The following is a 12,375-nucleotide window of genomic DNA, read 5'->3' as shown; positions in this document are numbered from 1 at the left end:
TTTCTTGCCTCATTTCACTGGCTAAAGCATGAGGATGCTTTTGACTAGCAGTGGTGAGAGCAGATATTGAGCACCTGACACCTGTTGCCTATCACCAGGAGCAGAAGTCCCAGGATATCAACCCACTGCATGGTCTGCAGGTGTTGTGGTTGCCAAGAAAGATGTGACTCACACAGGCACTGGATGGAACAACACTTTACTCACACATGGAAGAGAGAGAATAAGATCAGCTTCAATAGTACATGTCAGTCCCCCATGGCCAGTGGGTCTTGCCCCACAGCCAATGCAGAGAGCTGGTCTGCACACACTCCTCTTGTGCTGCAGACAAAGGACCCCATTCCCTTCCCTCCAGGAACAGATACAGCAGTGAGGTTAGCAAGGTGCCACATGATGCGTATACTTCAGCAGGATAAAAAAGTACACATCAAACTTGGAATGGAAAAAGATATTCCCAAACAGAGATATGCCCAGAACAGTCTGTGAGGGCTCTTTATCTCTCTGCAAGGAAATGTTCCAGTGCAAAGGGCAAGAAGCTGTGCATGACTGCCTTTCCTAGCAGCAAGCATCCTTTCATCGTCGTCAGTCTTAAAGAGAAAGCATTCAGTCTTTCACTATTTAAGTGTGATGTTAACTACACATATTTTTATAGATGTACTTTATCGTGCTAAAAAGTTGATCTTGAACTGTGTACCTTGAAACTCTGCTGAATTTGTTTATTCATTCGAGTAGTTTATTTTTGTAGATTCTTTTGGATTTTCTCTATATAGGATCATGTCATTCAAGTTTAGAGACAGTTTTACTTCTTCTTTTCCAATTTGGATGCCTTTATTTCTTTTTCTTGTCTAATTCTCTGGCTAGAATTTCCAGTAAAATGTTGAATAGTAGCCATTCTTGTCGTGGTCCCGATCTTAGGGGAAAAGCATCCAAGTCCTTCACCACTGAGAGTTAGGATTTCAACGTATGAATTTTGGGAGGACACAAATATTTTGTCCACCACAGTCATGGAGTATAATGGTGTTAAATCCTTTCACTATGCTGTTATTAATGGATTCAATTTGTTAGCATTTTGTTGAGGATTTTCGACATCTATATTTATAAGTGACATTGGTATGTAATTTTCTTTTAATGTCTTCATCTGCTTTGGTATTAGAACTGCTGGCCCCATAAAATGAGTTAGGAAATGTTCCCTTCTCTTATACTTTTTGGAAGAGTTTGAGAAGAATTAGTGTTAATTATTCTTTAAAGTTTTGTAAAATTCACCAAAGAAACCATCTGGTCCTTAACTTGTCTTTGTTGGAAATTTCTTCTTTAACGTTCAAATTGGGAAATGTATTTTTTTTTGTTCTGATGGTAAAATATACACAACATGAAAGTTATCATTTTAATCATGTTTATGTGTACAGTTTAGTGGCATTAAGTACATTGACATTGTTCTGCAAACATCACCACCAGCCATCTTCAGAACTTTTTCATTTTTCCAAACTGAAACTCTGTACCCATTAAGAAGTAACTCCCCATTCCTCCCTTCCCCAGCCTCTGGCAGGAGATTTTTGGTTATTCACTCAATTTCTTTACTTGTTATAGGTCTGCTCAGATATTTTCTATGTCTTCTTGAGTTCGTTTTGACAATTTTTGTGTTTCTAAAAATGTGTCCATTTTATCTAGGTTGTCTAATTTGTTGGTATACAATTGTTAGTAGAATTCTCTTAATAAAACATTTTATTTCTGTAGATTAAAGGTAAGGTCCTTACTTTTATTTTCATTATTTGCATCCTCTCTCTTACCATCCCACCCCCTTTTTCTGTCAGTCTAACTAAAAGTTTGTCAATTCTCTTGATCTTTTTTTTTTTTTTTTTTGAGACAGAGTCTCACTCTGTTGCCTGAGGCGAGTGCCGTGGCCTCAGCCTAGCTCACAGCAACCTCAAACTCCTGGGCTCAAGCAATCCTACTGTCTCAGCCTCCCGAGTAGCTGGGACTACAGGCATGCGCCACCATGCCCGGCTAATTTTTTTCTGTATATATTTTAGCTGTCCAATTAATTTCTTTCTATTTTTAGTAGAGATGGGGTCTCACTCTTGCTCAGGCTGGTCTCGAACTCCTGAGCTCAGAACGATCCGCCCGCCTCGGCCTCCCAGAGTGCTAGGATTACAGGCATGAGCCACCACGCCCGGACTCTCTTGATCTTTTCTAAGAACCAAGTCTTGTTTTTGCTAATTTTCTCTATTATTTTTCCATCCTCTATGTCATTTGTCTCCACTCTACTCTTTATGATGTCTTTTCTTCTGCTAGCTTTGGGTTTACTTTGCTCTTTTTTTTCTAGTTCCTTAAAGTCTAAAGTTATTGATTTGACATCTGTCTCTTTTTTTAATGTAGTCCTTTATAGCCATACATTTCCCTCTGAGAACTGCTTGTGCTGCATGCCATAAATTTTAGTATGTTGTGTTTTCATTTTCATTTGTCCCAAAATATTTTCTAATTCCACTGGGACTTCTTGACCCATTGGTTTATTTTTAAAAGTGCTCCTCTTAAGAGGGAAGCATGCTCTGGTATAAGGAGATTTGACAGATAAGTAAATATAAGGAAAGCCTGTTCACCACCTACCCTACCTCAAGAAATATTCTCCACTACCCAGCTTTAATACTTAAATTATGCCTCTGGAAAATCATCACTTAGGATCTTGAAGCCCCTCAGTCTCCAAGACACCCAGGAGGGCTATCCCCTTGCAAATGGGGTGTGTATGTCCCAGGAGGGACACAGGCTGGGAGGCAGGAGATCTAGGCTCTGAGGGGGCCATTAACCAACTTTGTGGTCTGAAACCTGTTCTGCTCCTCTTGGACTGTGATTTGTAGAATGTGATGAAGCTGTAGGCATCGCTCAAGCATGTTTCTCAGCCTTCTACAACTGCTTTTTAATGTCAGTTCACCCCTGGGAGCTACTTGGCAAACTGGCCCCACAGACATGGAAACTGGAGGGATTATGGTTGTGGAGGAAACCAAGGGAATGCCGCCTCCAGTAGAATGTTGACAGGACCTGCACAACGTCGCAGACACGACATAAACTGTTGGCATAAGCACCCTAATCCCTTTGTTTCTGCCTACCCGGAATAATAGTCCAGAAAACTTTCTCTGCACTTAAGCAATTACAAAGATATTCATTTAGCCCCTGCCATGTGTACAGCACTGTTGAAGACCCAGGTAGTCAAAATTTTCTTATGCAGTTTACCGCTCAGGAAATACTCAGGGATCTTAAAATCTAATTCAGAAAACAGCTGGCTCATGCATGAAACCGTTATAGACTAACACAACATATATTATCTCTAGGTCCTAGGACCTTAGAATCTGGAGCCAGTAAATAATCTGGAGTGTGCAGACTGTAGGCTTCAAGACAATATTTACATATAGACTTGATAAGGAGCAAAAACAGATTTCTTTTCATTGGATTCTGTATTCAATCTTAGAGATCATTTTCCAACCCAGAGATTGGAATCCAGGGCTCCGGAAATTCAGTTAAGAAATAAGACTCCACCAATGCTATCAACTTGACCTATAGTTCAAGTTATATATCATTATATCTTATATATTATATATCATTATATATATGCTATCTATAGAACATCCCAACAAACAGCAGAATACACATTCTTTTCAAGTACATATCGAACACTGCCATAAAACACACCTTAACAAATTTTTAAAAATAAAAACCATATAAAATATTTTCTCTGTACATAGCAGAATTAAACTAAAAATCAATAACAGATGTCTTGGAAATTATGTTTGAGATTTAAACAACATACTTCTAAATAATCCCTGAGTCAAAACAGAAGTAGATGTCAATGTGGTAAATATTTTGAGCTAAATGAAAATGGAAAAAAAATTTCAAAGTTTGTGGGATGCAGCTAAAGCAGTATTTGGAGAGAAATTTATGGCATTAAAATGCTTACATTAGAAAAGATGAAAGGTCTCAAAATTAATGATAAACTACCTTAATAAATATGAAAAAGGAGATCAAATTAAATACAAAACAAGCAGAAGGAAAGGAATAATAAAGAGAAGAAATCAACAAAATTGAAAATATAAATACAGTAGAGAAAAATAAATAAAAATTAAAGCTGATTATTTTAAAATATCAAAAAATTAAAGCTGATTATTTTAAAATATCAATCAGCCTCTAGCCATATTGACAAAGAAAAGAGAAAACATAAATTACCAATAGCAGGGTCACTACAGACCCCTACAGGTACTAAAAGGATATTGTAAGAATATTACAAATAACTATATGCCTATAAATTAGACAACATAGATGAATTGGACAAATTCCTTAAAAGGCAGAACCTACCAAACTTTATTCAAGGAAAAACTAGGTAACCTGAATAGTACTATATCTATTAAGGAAATTAAATTTATAGTTAAAATCCTTCACCAAAAAACAATAAAAACTTCAGTCCCAATTGTCTTCACTGGCACATTCTATAAAACCTTTAAAAAAAGAAATAATACCAATTCTACATAAACTCTTCCAAAAAAAGTAGAAGGGAAAAGAACTCTGCCTAACTCATTTTATGAGATCAGTATTACCCTGATACCAAAACCAGAGAAAGAAATTACAAGAAAATTAATATGCCTAATGAATGTAGCTGTAAAAATCCTGAATGAAATATTACCAAATCAAATGCAGCAATATATTAAAAATGTTTTTACATAATAATCAATTGAGATTTAATCTGAGAATGTAAAGCTAGATCAATATTTGAAAATGTATCTATATAATTCACCGTGTTAATAGACTAAAGAAGAGAAAGCAAATGATCCTCTCAATAGATGCAAAAAAGAAGATTTGAAAAATCTCCATATCCTATTGTAACAAAAAGGGAACATCCCTAAACTGATAAAGGGCATCTATAGAAAACCTATAGCTAACTGCATACTTGATGGTAAAAGACTAAATTCTTTCCCAAAAGGTCAGGAAACAGGTAGGGATGTACACTCTCATCATTTATATTAACCATTGTACTGGAAGTCTTAGCCAATGCCATAAAGCAAGAAAAGAAATGAATGCATAAAAATTAAAAAGGAAGAAATAAAACTGCCTTATTTTCAGATAACACGATTGTCTACGTAGAAAATTGCAAGAAAAAATTTTAAATCTAGAACTAATATTTGAGTTTAGCAAGACTAGAATGCAAGGTCACAATACAAAAATCAATTGAATTTCTGTTATATAAGCAATGAATATATGAAAATCAAAACTTTTAAACAAAAATATTTGCAACAACACTAAAATATGAAATTCTTAGGCATTTATATAACAATATATGTGCTAGTTCTGTATGCTGAAAAAAAAATACTGAAGAAACAAAATCAAAGCAAACCTAAATAAGTGGAGATATGCAGCATGTTTATAGATTGAAAAACTCAACATTGTTAGGAGGTCAATTCTCCACAACCTAATATATTAATTCAATGCAATCTCAGTCAAAATCACAGCAAGACATTTTCTAGAAAATTTTGATTCTAAAATTGGAAAATTGATTCTAAAACTGATATGGAAGGTCAAAGGAATGACAACAATCAAACAATTTTGAAAAAGAATAGTAAAATTGGAGGGGGCTCATATTACCTGATTTCAAGGCTTCCTATAAAACTAGAGTGTGTGATTTTAGTGAAAATTAGATAGACCCATAGATCAGTGGATCAGAATAGAAAACCCAGAAATAGATCCACATGTATATCACAAAGATACAAAGGTGGTTCATTGGAGAAAGCAGTTTCTTCAATAAACAGTGCTGGAGCCATTGGACATGCATAGCAAAATAATACAAAACAACCAATACCTAGCACCTTATACAAAAATTAACCTAAAATGAATCACAGACCTACATATATACTATCCAACTTCAGAACAAAACATATGAAAAAATCCTGTGATCTTGGGGTAGGCAAAGATTTCTTTGAAACTCCACAAAAAGCACAATCCATAAAAGAAACAATTAGAAGTCATCAAAATTAAAACCTATTGCTCTTTTAAAAAAACACTAATAAGAGAATTAAAAGATAAGCCTTAGAATTGCCCAGTATAGGCAAATATATAGAAATAGAAAGCAGATTTGTGATTGCCTAGGGCTGGAGGGGATGGAAAGAAATAGGTGGTGACTACTAATGGGTATAGAGTTTTTTTTTGGGTGATCAAAATGTTTTAAAATTGATTGTGGTGATGGTTACACAACTCTGTGAATATACTTCAAAACCATTGAATTGCTACTTTAAGTGGGTACATTTTATGGTATGTGAATTATATCTAAATAAAACTGTTCTTTTTAAAAAGAAATACAAGATAAATAAAATAAAATATATTGCTGGTAGAACTGGCACAGCCACTTTGTCAAAGTGTGGCATTTTTAAAAAGTTGAACAGATACTTACCATATGACTCTGCAATCCCACTTACATATTTACTCAAGAAAAATGAAAATTCATGTTTGCACAAAAAAAATCATAAGCTAATATTTATGCCAGCTTTATTCATAACCACCACGCACTAGAAAGAACCTAAATACCCTTCAATAGGTAAATGGATAAACAAAATATAGTATATCCATACAAAGGAATACACCTCCACAACTAAAAAGAAAGAACTACTTATATTAATACATGCAACCGTGGGTGAAATTCAAAAGCATTAATCCAAGTGAAAGGAGCTTACATAAAAAATTCCTTTTATATGACATGTTGGAAGAGGCAGAATTATAGAAACAGAAAATAGATCAGTGGTTTCCAGGTGCTAAGATGTGGGGAGAGGTTGACGAAAATAGGGCAGCACATGAGAATTACTGAGGGTGATAAGATTGTTCTGTATCTTGACTGTAATGGGTGTTGCATGCCTGTGAGTATTTGTTAAATTCATGGAACTATATGCTAAAAGGAGTTGATTTTATTTATGTAAATTAAAAGAAATGAATTTAAAAATATGTTAAGTTCTAACTACGGGTATAGTGAATTCTTAATAATGTTATGTTGCCTCAGCATCTGTTTCGAATATAGGTTTAACGTTCTGGTTCCAGGGCTTAGTCACACTTGACACAGTTTCTAGCTTTCTGCCTACTCCCAGTTTCTCAGTGCAGTCGATTCATATATCTGCCTTATACAACTGCTTCCTAGTGACCACCTCTCTATGGGGCAGCTAGATACAACCTACTTACTCGCCCCACTGACCCCCACACCATGGACTGCACAGATATGCCGCAGCAACCACTTTTCAGTCACAGCATGACTCCACGGAACTCATGTCTCGGCCCACCAGTTAGAATTTTCCGAAGGAAACCTGCTTGGGTAGCACCCTGAACCCCAATAAAGGCATGGGTTCATAGGTTCATCTCTCTCCGGCTCTCCACTTGCTAGTTGAGCATATTGCCCCTGCAACCTTCCCACAGGCCCTCAGTGGTACCCCTCTCCCCTCATGCTGTGAATAATAAACTGCTTCTGTTCTCTCATGGGTATTGTTGTTGCCTTCTCTGTGTTTCACCCAACTGGCACACTTGAACCTAACTTTTCTCCTGGTCGAGGCTCTTAGAGAATGGCTATCTTGGCAGGAATAGACTGGAAATAGTTCAGACAAGAGCCATAAGGGTGTCTACCAGTATACACAGGTTTCCTGTGAGAGGGACATTTGGTGACAGGTCAGACACTTAGGCATTGGGCCATCTACCAGGATAAAAAAAGCTATCACATGCAAGACACACTGTGAACATCCATGACCAAATTCCCTGGACCTTCATTAAGTCAGGGCTAGAGATTTGGCCACTCTGCAGAGAGAGAGATCTCAGGACCAACCTAGAGAGAAATACTACACAATAGGATAGTGCTTTCATCTTTGTCCATTAAAGGCAGAGACACAATGGGGGATTTTCAGTGTTACTTTCAATGTGAGTACAGCTCATACACTGATGTGTAGGGAGGGTTGGCAAAGGGCTAGGAAAGTGAAATGTGAGTTGGAGCTAAAGTGGGAAGGATTTGTCTGCCATCTGTGAAAGCTGTCAGTAAAGGAGAACCTGGGGCATCTGTGGGACACGATGTGGTCTTGTAGGCAGAGGTGCAGCAATACGGAGGCTGCTGGAGCTGTCACGGCATAGATAAGGAAGGAAGCTGACATTTTCAGAAATAACTAGTAACTATGGGAGAGTAAACCTAAAGGATATAAACACAGGAAAGACTAAAGAATGTTTCAAAAGTCCAACTTATGAAGTACAGGAAAACAGACTACAGGGGCCTTTTTTCCCTCCAAAAGGAAAAGATCAAGTTTCAACTGTCCTTCCACCAATAGCCATCTGCATCGTCCCTATCGCCAGATGGAGGGACATACCTAAAGCCAGTTTGTAAAGTGCTTGTAGGTGCTCAGTAGGTGGTCAGTAACTAGATCTGCTGTGCCTTTTGGTACTATACACGCTGGTGGCCGTCGTGCTCAGCGACTGAGTGAAGCTCTTCTCAGCTGCAATTCTTTTTTTCTTTAATTAAAACTTTGAATCTTTATTTTGTCTGCATCTCTGAGCACAAACCAAGACTGGCCATCTGGTCTCTGGGAGTGTCCCCGCCTGGTCCAAGAGGAACCGTGCCTTCTTTGCTGTGGTGTACTTGCCCGTGGGCCTTTCGGGCTTGCGGTGCAGCCGCAGCCTTGTCCTCTGCCACCCACCCAGGTTCCCCGAGGTTCGGGGTCTCGAGAAGTTCCCACATAGTCCTGGATCGCCTCGCAGCTGCAGGGGGGGGGGGGGGGGGGGGGGGGGGGGTCTGATTGTGAGTGTCTTGTGGCCCAAGTGCTCACAGCTGGAGGTTTCTGCGCTCTTTGTGTAGGGGATGCCCTGCGGGGTGAGCAAACTTTTAAGCCTTTCTCTCTCCTTCGACAATTTTTTATGTGCCTTTGTGCAGTTTTCCAGAGTCTCAAACCCCAGGCCCTTAAGACCGCCTTCCTGCTGCCTGGGTTCATTTTCTCCTGGGGTCTTTAAATAGCCACGTCCTCAAAAAGTGCCCTCAGCAACTTCTGATAACCCTCGGGGGTGATCAGCTCATCCGCCAGGTCCGGCTCCAGCTGGCTCCACTGCCGCTGCAGTGCCTGGCAGGGCCGGGTACACTAACAAAGAGTGGGGGTGGCAGACGAGCGAGGTCTCCAACGCCAGCGAGTAGACGCAAGTGCTCGGCTCAGACACGTGGGCTAGTCGGTTGCTTTTTCCACAGGAAAGCTCCCCCTTGCTCCTCCGGCTCCGGGAGCGGCAGGAGTCGCCGTCCCGCATCCACATGCCCGCGAAGGTGCCTGCTAGATGCCGAGAGTCTCGCTGTACGTGTTCCGCCGGAAGGTCGCTCGTGCTTTGTCGCGCTGTGGGACGGGCAGAACTCACACTTGTACCAGAAAGTCAGAAGAGGTGCACGGGCCCAGACACGGGTGAAGGCGCCCTCTTTGGCTGGAGACCACTGGTCTGGGGCATGAACAGGTTGTTCACCCTACGGGAAGCGCCAGGATCAGGGGGAACCGGCCCAGGCCGCTCAGCGGAACACGCTGGGCTCCTCCATCTTCATGTTGGCGGCGCCTGGCCCGCGCGCCGCCAGCCAGAGGAGCAGCAGGACGCACGTCGCCTTCGCCGCCATAGCTCGGCGGCGGTCACGTGGTGGCCTTGCAATTCTTATTCATGTTGCCGTACGCAATCCCTGCAAACTTTAACTTGGCACTTCTTGTGTTGCTCTCTCTTCTGAACACCCTAAAAACAAGGGGCTAGACCAAAGATTCTTCCTGATGGACTGAGGCAGCTGCTTGTGGAAAATATTTATTCAAATGAAAACAGAGATCTTTATGTTTGCCATGTTTCTTCGTGGCGGTACAAATTACTTCTCAAAAAAACTCATTTATAAAATGAGCACAAATAAATGCACATATATTTTAAACTCATATTGAATTATATCTAATAACATGTTTAAGAACAAAGTTTTATAGTGATAATTTGTTTTTTTAAAATCCAAACAAAAAAACCGCCCATATTAAAGTAAAACACTATAATTATTGCAAACTATTTCAAACAAATTACAGAAAAATGATTTTTTTCTTTTTTGGTCCTAGGTTTTCAGACGATTCCCTGCTATGCTTGAGACCAACAGAATTTGGAACAATTACAGTTTTAAAACAACACAAAGCAAAGCCAAGACATAACATGGAAACTGAAAGAACGGTCTTGCTAACAGCTAACAAGAAAATAAATTTCTAACTGGCAGCCACTTAGAATAGCATAAACCCTGCCTCTAAGGTTAGTAACATGAGTATCTCTCCTACAGAGATGTTTAGCAATTAAAGGAAGCTGAGCAAACAAAAGAATGTGCAAATCCTCATTAACATTCGCCAGAGCTGGCCAATTCACATTCCCAAAGGGAAAAGAGTTTCCTGGAGAGTGGAGGAAAGGATAGACTATCCGATGGACTGTCATCAAAAATTCACTGCCAGTAAAAAGGTTTTTGAGTATTGTTTAAACGGCCTTGAAAAAGTTTCTGTTTGGACAGTAGGAGTACAAACTCCCCATGCTTTCTCAAGAAGAGACAGTACGCTATCTAAAGGAAAGAAGAAACTAGTTTCTGTTATCAGTCTGCTACGTGAGAAACAGAAGACGCTAACATAGCATTTTCTCAGTTGTCTTCTGCTAACTGGGCTGCAGTCGTAAATCCCCCCTCCCCTCCTCAGTCTGACCTAATGAAGAATCAGAGTCGTTTGGCCTCAGGGCCAGCGACTCTCTTTATTTTCTGGCGCTGTGCCCTCTCTCTCTCCGGAGAGAGTAAATAAACTTTTCGCTTCTTTCTATCCTAAATTCTGAGAATTCTTTCTCACCTGCCTACGGACTTCACACCCTAACAGACGCCTACCATAAACATTCTGAAGCTGCAAACATTTATCTTCCTAAACCACCAGGAGAAGAAAGGGTAAGTCAGGGGACACAGCAGAGGGACAAAGTCTTATCACAATGCTAGGGGGAAATAAAAGATGACACATGGTGACAATAACTTAAATTCAACTATGGTGTGAAAGGCTTGCCTGGCAGAGAATAGCAATAATCCCGCGGCAGCCTCCAGTAGGAGGTCTCCCACCTGTGAACCTGTGAACGGGCTATCCTCCTCCTATCCTAGTACTCAAGGCTCAGCGAGGGTAGAGGGAATAGCGGCTGACGGTAGGAATGTAAAAGGATGCACTTTGCAAAACCACCTTGCAGTACATCAAACATTTAGTATGGAGTCAGATTTACAAAGAAAAGGGCTTAGTCTCCTGCCCATGGGACCGGTGACTCGGCCTGCCCAAGTGGCGGGTTTTCTCAGCCTCCTGCTCCAGATTGTGTCAAAGTCCCCAAGGCCCGTGACGCCCTCCCTGCCTTCCGTGAGGTCACCCTGCGGCCGCCGGGGCGCTCCTCGTCCCGCCGGTCCCCGGACCGGAGCCTGCTGGGCTGGGCTCTGCGACCTGCCTTTCCCGACGCGGAGGCGGAGGCTCGAGTCTCAGACCCGGCTTTCCCCGCGACCGCGAAGTAGTCGTGGGCAGCGTCCGCGAGGGACTTCCTCGGATAGCGCGGGCTCCGGGACAGCCCAGGTCTCCTGTCGCTGAGCCGAGGCCCCTCCTGCTCCGGTGAGCTCCGGCCGCCGGGCGGCGGGATTTCCACATGGAAACTCATCCTCCCAGGAATGGGCGCAGGGGTCGGATACGCTGCACGGGGCCAGCCGACCCCACGAGGAACCCGACTTCTGGGGGGCTCCTCGGCGGGATGCCTAGCTCTCACTCGAGTCCCCGTGGTCTTCTCTTGGGGCCCCGCCTGCTGACGTCCCAGTGCAGGCAGACAGGCAGCCAGTCGAGGGGACGCGGCGGGGGCTGCAGCTGCTCCGGGACCTGAGGGGACCACCGCGGCCGCTGCGCTCTCCCGCCCGCTCCGAGAGGGGCGCACCTGTCTGCCCACCCTCATTTTAAGCCAGTACAATAAATAGCAAAATAGCAAGAATCTTCCCGACGTGCTAAGACAGCCCCAACCGTACGCTCTTGGAACGAGAAGAGATCTAAACAGACCTTTATACCTATTATAAGGCACAAAAAGCTGTACAAATTAAAGTTGCATTAAGTCCTGTGACTTTTCCAATAGGAAAGACGTTCGTTTGCCTTCCGGGCAGAACCTGGAAAATATCCAGGAGGGTGGCCCAGGTTGACATGGAGATCGCGCAGACTCGGCTTCCCAGTGCTAAGAGGAAGTGGCTAATTTCGGCGTCCTTGGTTGCCATGGTGACTCTGGCCACTTCCGGCCGGACGCACGCACGCATCTAGCTAAGGTCCATGATACTGTGGTACCCATGGCAACCAGAATGTAGTGCCCCTGAAG

At 41.8% G+C, this 12,375-nt stretch overlaps 1 pseudogene; it reads right to left on the bottom strand.

The window, feature by feature from the left end:
* Positions 1-8,505: 8,505 nt before the first annotated feature.
* On the bottom strand, positions 8,506-9,631 carry LOC105816339 (annotated as a pseudogene).
* Between the last annotated feature and the right edge of the window lie 2,744 nt (positions 9,632-12,375).

Source organism: Propithecus coquereli, unplaced genomic scaffold (genome assembly GCF_000956105.1).
Source record: "Propithecus coquereli isolate 6110/MARCELLA unplaced genomic scaffold, Pcoq_1.0 Scaffold37, whole genome shotgun sequence".
Taxonomy (NCBI): domain Eukaryota; kingdom Metazoa; phylum Chordata; class Mammalia; order Primates; family Indriidae; genus Propithecus; species Propithecus coquereli.
This window is presented reverse-complemented; position numbering and strand designations above follow the sequence as displayed.